Below are 6,211 nucleotides of genomic sequence, written 5' to 3'. Positions count from 1 at the left end.
CTCTTATTGTTTCTTTTGCTGAGAAAAAACTTTTTAGTTTGAGTAAGTCCCATTTGTTGATTCTAGTTATTAACTTTTGTGCTATGGGTGTCCTATTGAGGAATTTGGAGCCCGACCCCACCGAATGTAGATCGTATCTATTTAACATGTTGGTTTTAATGAATCTATTATTACTATAATTTATACATGGGTAAAATAGAAAAGTAGTTTAAATTTTTCCACACATGGCATCATCTACTAATATATATGTATTTCTTTTTGGTTTATGGGTATTTTCTTTAACATTTATTAAATTTCCATATGTTCATTGATCTGTTGTGAATCACCTGCATGTCCCATCATTTACTTCTCTATTATTCAACAAATAACATATATCAATAAAAAAATCAATTACTTTAAAATGAGTTTGAATTCTCAGTAGAACATTCTTTCTTCCTCTTTGTCCTTTATCTTTTCCTACAAAATCATCAGTCCTTTGTATATGTTTACATTTTTGGAAATGGCTTCAATTGAGTAGATTTTTAAAGAAAATAAAATTTTTAAAAATTATTGCACAAAGTTTGTAGTTTACTTTGGGTAGGAATAATATATTTGCTATATTAGTTTTTTCCTTTCATGTTCATTGAAGGATGTGGTTATCAACCTATCCTTTCACACCTTAAACTCCTTCTATTACCTGGCCCTGCCAGTCAAGAGGACCCTCTGAATGTAACTAACTCCTCCCATGACCTGGCTCTGCTAAGGCCATATAGAAGGCAGACCCTCGTGGGGGCCCAATTCCCTCTGAAGATGTGCCCCTTTCAGTGTTGAATAAAGCATTGCTGGTCCACAAGGTCTATCTCCATTTTCTCTTTCTTTTTGTATTCTCTTTCATTTGCCTTTATTTGGTTCCCTGATCATGTACAGGATGTTTTGGGAGTTCTTTTTACCCATTCCCATTCCAACAAACCTCCAGTTTTTCTCTCTCTCCATGAGACTTCCAGATCAGAGTCTACCTTATGCCACTTTGTTCCCACAAGCAATACTGGTCTTCTCCTTTGTCAGAGAGAGAAAATCCTTTCTTGTCTCTTGCAGAGGTACATTGCCCAAAAACCTCACATTTTGTCTCCTCCAGACCTTTGGTGTTCCCCACCAATGAAATTGGAGAGAACACATTCTCTGGTGGAAAAATATTTGGGGACATCCTGATTTCTACCACCACTCTATTCAAACCTCTCCATCATGGGAGCTACCCAGTCCATTCCACAGGACTCTCCTTTAGGTTGCCTCTTTGCTCATCCAAAACCCAGGGTTCCTCCACCAATCCGGCTGCAATCAAAATTAGGCAACTTAAGTCAATGGTCCAAATTCAGAATTTGTGAACTTTGACCTTAAAATCCTCCAAGATTTGGACAATTTCCTCCAATGAAATTACAAATGGCCAGAAGTTGCCTACCTCCAAGTTTTTTTTTAACCTCCAATTAAAACCCTCATTATGCCAAACTTGTTCTAAACTGCTATACAATTCATTCTTGCTGACACCCTCCTCCACAAGCCCCCTAGATCAAGTCCTGACTCCCATCCTCTTCTTAATTTGCTGTCTCCCAAAACCAGACCAGCTTTTACCTACAGATTTCTGGTGTGCATTGGTGTTGCCCACAGTGAGGTGTGTATGTTGGGGAGAACACCAGTCTGCATTTGGATTGCAGTCCACCCATAATGGTAGCATGCCCCCATGGGCCAGTCCCACTTTCTCTCTCCCCCTCCATGGAAGCCCCTGGCCATGTGACATGGCCTGGGCTGCTTTGATGGTCACTACTTCCTACACCAACCCTACCAGGATGGGGCTTGCACTATGGGGGAAGGCACATACCCAGACCTCGCCCAGGGTATGCTTGCCCACTCAGCGACCCTCTGGAGGCCACAATATCTCTGGCAATGTAATTAACATCTTTATAGTTTTATATTCCCAAATAAAGTCCTGTCCTCACCAGCCTTATTATGGGAACAATGTAGCCATTGCACCTACTGATAAGAGATTAATAGTTTCTATCATCTTTATGATATTCATTGACATGTTCCACATGCTGCAACATTTATTTTGTGTTAAACTCATTCTAGTGCTTATGTCTTTTTGTTTCTCTCACAGAAGCACCAACCTCCCATAAGACTTTTCAACCTGTTTTTTCTGAACCAGACTTTTGCCATGAATTCCTCAACTGACTCAAAACAGTCCTAAAATGGAAACCCAAACTACTTTCTCCACTTTTCTGCCCTCAATTCAAAGCAGCCAGAGCAATCATCATCCAGTCAGTGTAGGTAATAAATGATTGTCTCAGAAAGATGGAGGTAAATTCAGAAGGAAATGAAATGTTAATCCTCAGGACACTTGTCCCTTCTCCCCCTGTTACTAAGGTAACCTGACTCCAGGGAATTTTTACCTAAAAGGAATTATTGATGAATTAATGCCCCCTGCACCACTCCCTTCTTTCTTTTTTTCTTTTTTTTTTTAAAAGAGAGAGAGAGAGAGAGAGAGAGAGAGAGAGAGAGAATTTTTAATATTTATTTATTTTTTTAGTTTTCGGCGGACACAACATCTTTGTTTGTATGTGGTGCTGAGGATCGAACCCGGGCCACACGCATGCCAGGCGAGCGTGCTACCACTTGAGCCACAGCCCCAGCCCATTCCTTCTTTCTTGTACCCCTGGGCAGCTTTATTCCAGCCCTTGGATCACCTTTAGCCCACCTTTTGTCACTAGACACATAAGGATCTGGCAAGGAGAGAGCATGCTCCCACATGCTTTCTATTCCAAGAAGCAATTTACCTGCACTTCTGCCTGGCTTCTGAGGACAGGATATGCCACATTTCTTGGCAAACTATCTATCCACTACAGGAGAAATTCAGACCCAAAATAATTTTGATAAGAGAAAGCCAAGTTTCCCTGAAAGAGGAGACTTTTATGATCAGGGCCTGAAACTCTAATAGATTCTCAAGATAGAGCTTCCCTAGCTTTAAAAATTACATTACCTTCTCTAGACTCTTATATGGCACATTTTCTCCTGTACTCCACTCTTCTGGCAGGAAAAGAACAAAAAAACCCCTCTTAGTTAATTAGGATAAAACTAGCCCTCATCTGTCCTAGTTCAGGAATCCAGATTATTTATTTTTCCAGTGAAAATCTACCTATAAAAACCTACAAGATCTTTGTTGTATGTCTGTTTTATATATGTGTGCACCCTTGGATCAGTTTTAGGATCTGATCATAAAAGTCCCAAAATAATAATCTAAATTAATTTCAGATATGTCTGTGCATATGTGTGTGTCCATATGTCATGTACATTGTATAAAAATTTCTATATAGATTATTGAGCACTTATAAATTAAATTTTTTTTTAAAAAACAATAGATCCAAACATCTTTAGTTTATATAATTAAGAAAAAAATTTCACTTTAATTTAGGTAAAAAAAAAGAGTAAAAATGTCTTTAAAATTACTTACCCACAAGTTTTTCTAGGTGGTCAAACAATTAATAAAATGTTGATGTCTATAAATGCATAAAATGTAATATCAATTGTTTCTAGGATTTTTCTTTGACAAGAAGGGATAGATAATGCTGATCAATACACTTATCTGATATTTTGGTTTTTATAGTTAAACATAAGTAAATTATATTTGACATATATGGAATCAATCATAAATGTGTTTGTTAAAAATATCTGATTAATATACAAAGTAAAAAAGTTAGAATATCAGCTGCTAAATATAACATCAAATACTCTTCTTAAATTTCATAGGGAAATATACTTAAACATTATTTGTGTTTTCATATATTGGTAAATTAAAAAATGTTTCAAAATTGCTTTTTTTTGTGTGTTATTACTGAAAACAAGGTTATTAAGAGTTAAAAGTTCTATCAGGTACAATTATACATACAAAGAGTCCAAAAGTTTCAGCTGTGTTTCAATTAGAGGACTGTAAATAACTAAGTATTTCATCTTATTAAACTGGATTAATTTGTCTAAACTCATAAATTTCATAAGAGTTATTTCAGAATGTGAATTAAGGGGTCAACAGCAAAGAAAGAGATACAAAAAGATTCTAGGCATGGAAATATATTTTAGTATAGAAAATAAAAGGAAAAAATGTTTCTGAATGAGGAAGTCTTTTGTATGGTAAAGTAGAATGTCTAAGGAAGTTGCAGAAATGTTGTAAAGGGTAAATTTCAGAAAGTTTGTGTGTAAATAAATTGATTATATATGTAATTAGCATAATCAATTAAAGCTATGCAAGGCTTTTTCCTAAGGTCAAATACTAATCTGGTGTTATAAATCAAAGTTTAATATATGTTAGAGCAACTAGTTTTAAATGAATTAGGGTTTATACAACACTGGTTAAACAACAACTGTAATTTTAGAGTATTATGCTACATTACAGAGTTTAGATTTTTTTTAAAAGCTAAACTTGGTTAATATAAAACATCAAGGTAATTGTAGTGCTATTACTGACTTCTTGTTTTAATGCATTCATATTTTCAGATATACAAGTCTGTAAAGTAGGAAATTTAAAGAGCTTTTTATCAAGCTGCTATTCTGAAAACTAAAGTTGTCTATAATGTTAATTTTAGACTTACAAGAATAGCATATTTAATTTGGAATTTATTTATATCATTTAATATTCTGTAACTGGACCTGTTATCAATAAGATATCTGCAAAATTTTATGTTACTTTTTACACTGGGGTAGAAATTTAAATGTATTTCTAAAAGATAATAAAAGCCTAATCTGTTTAAAGGTTAATATTATATGTTTCAGATGTAATTCTATATTGTGCTAGCTAACATTCATATAGACTCAGGAAACAATATATAAATTTTATAAAATGATGCTTTGAAAAGAAGCAAAGATCAGCTTCAGAAATAAAAGAAATTTACCTAAAATTTGCCAAGAGCCCATCTCACCTGATTTAAGACTCTTCCTCTCACCTTACTCTATGTTAAGATAATTTTAAAGTAGGCTAGACTTATGCTCATTTAAAGTTATGTTCAAAGGATAAATTTTTGTTATAAAGATTATTGTCATCTCAAACAGGAGGTATAATATTTCATTAAGTAAATTTAAGATGATAAAAATGATGTATTTTAGTTCATAGCTATTATACACACTCAATATGTTTTCACTCTTATTAATTTCATTTTGTGTTTTCCTTAGAATCTTTAAATGTGATTTGTTAGTTTCTTACGGAAGTATAACTTTCAATATAACAATCTAAGTTAATTTGGGGTATTAGGCAATAATCTATAGGCAAACAGGATGTAAGGTTAACTTCCAGTCCTAATACAGACCCAAATTAAACTAAAGGGATAAAATGACTGTACAGTTATAGACATTAAAGTTAAAGCCCAGTACTCTTACTTTAAGCCTGATGAAACTGACTTGCTGAATGTTTAAGATCAAGGCTTGGAGATTAAAGTTAAGGAAGTAACAGGACCAAGAAAGAAAATAGCCAATATTTGGCTAACCCTCTGAGTCAGTTTGAACCCAGGGAACAAGGAAACTTCTCAAAGGGCTTTGTAACTCTGGCCCACATGAACTATCAATCAGGGAGATCACTAAGACCATAGAGAACCAAAATCCAATTAGTTCACATACTGCAAAAGAGAAAGGTCATTAGAAAAGGGAGATATCTCTGATGTCTCCAAGGGAAGTCACATATTTAGCAAGATCTTTGACCTATCCTGCAGATAGCACTAACAGAGCTAAGAGGCTGCTCATAAGCTCCCAAAAGTGACCCTGTGAGGGGACTCAGTTGACTGCTAACAATAGATAGGAACAAGGTCATTTTGACCAGCTTGAATACCTAGCAGAAACAGTTATAACCAAATTACAGCCATACTGGGCATTTAAAAGAAAAGGCAATAGTTACTTTAATGGAACTTAAGATGTACATTTGTGCAGCCCCAAAGACCTGGTGCCCCTCAAATTCTGAGGCATTTTGTACCTTGGTTTTTCATGCTCCTCAAATTGACATTTTACTTAAATAATAAAAGTTTGCCAATCTTGATAATGGTATGCACTGGACCCAAAAAGCCTTTCAGTTTATACCCTTACTTATAGGACTAGAGATATCCACTGGAATTGGCACAGGAGTAGTGTGATTAGAAACCTTGTTCACTACTATAAAAAGTTGTCAGAACAGGTTATTGAAGATAACAATAGGTCAGTGATTTTGTAC

The sequence above is a fragment of the Marmota marmota genome, unplaced genomic scaffold (assembly GCF_001458135.2).
Source record: "Marmota marmota marmota unplaced genomic scaffold, marMar, whole genome shotgun sequence".
NCBI lineage: Eukaryota > Metazoa > Chordata > Mammalia > Rodentia > Sciuridae > Marmota > Marmota marmota.
This window is presented reverse-complemented; position numbering follows the sequence as displayed.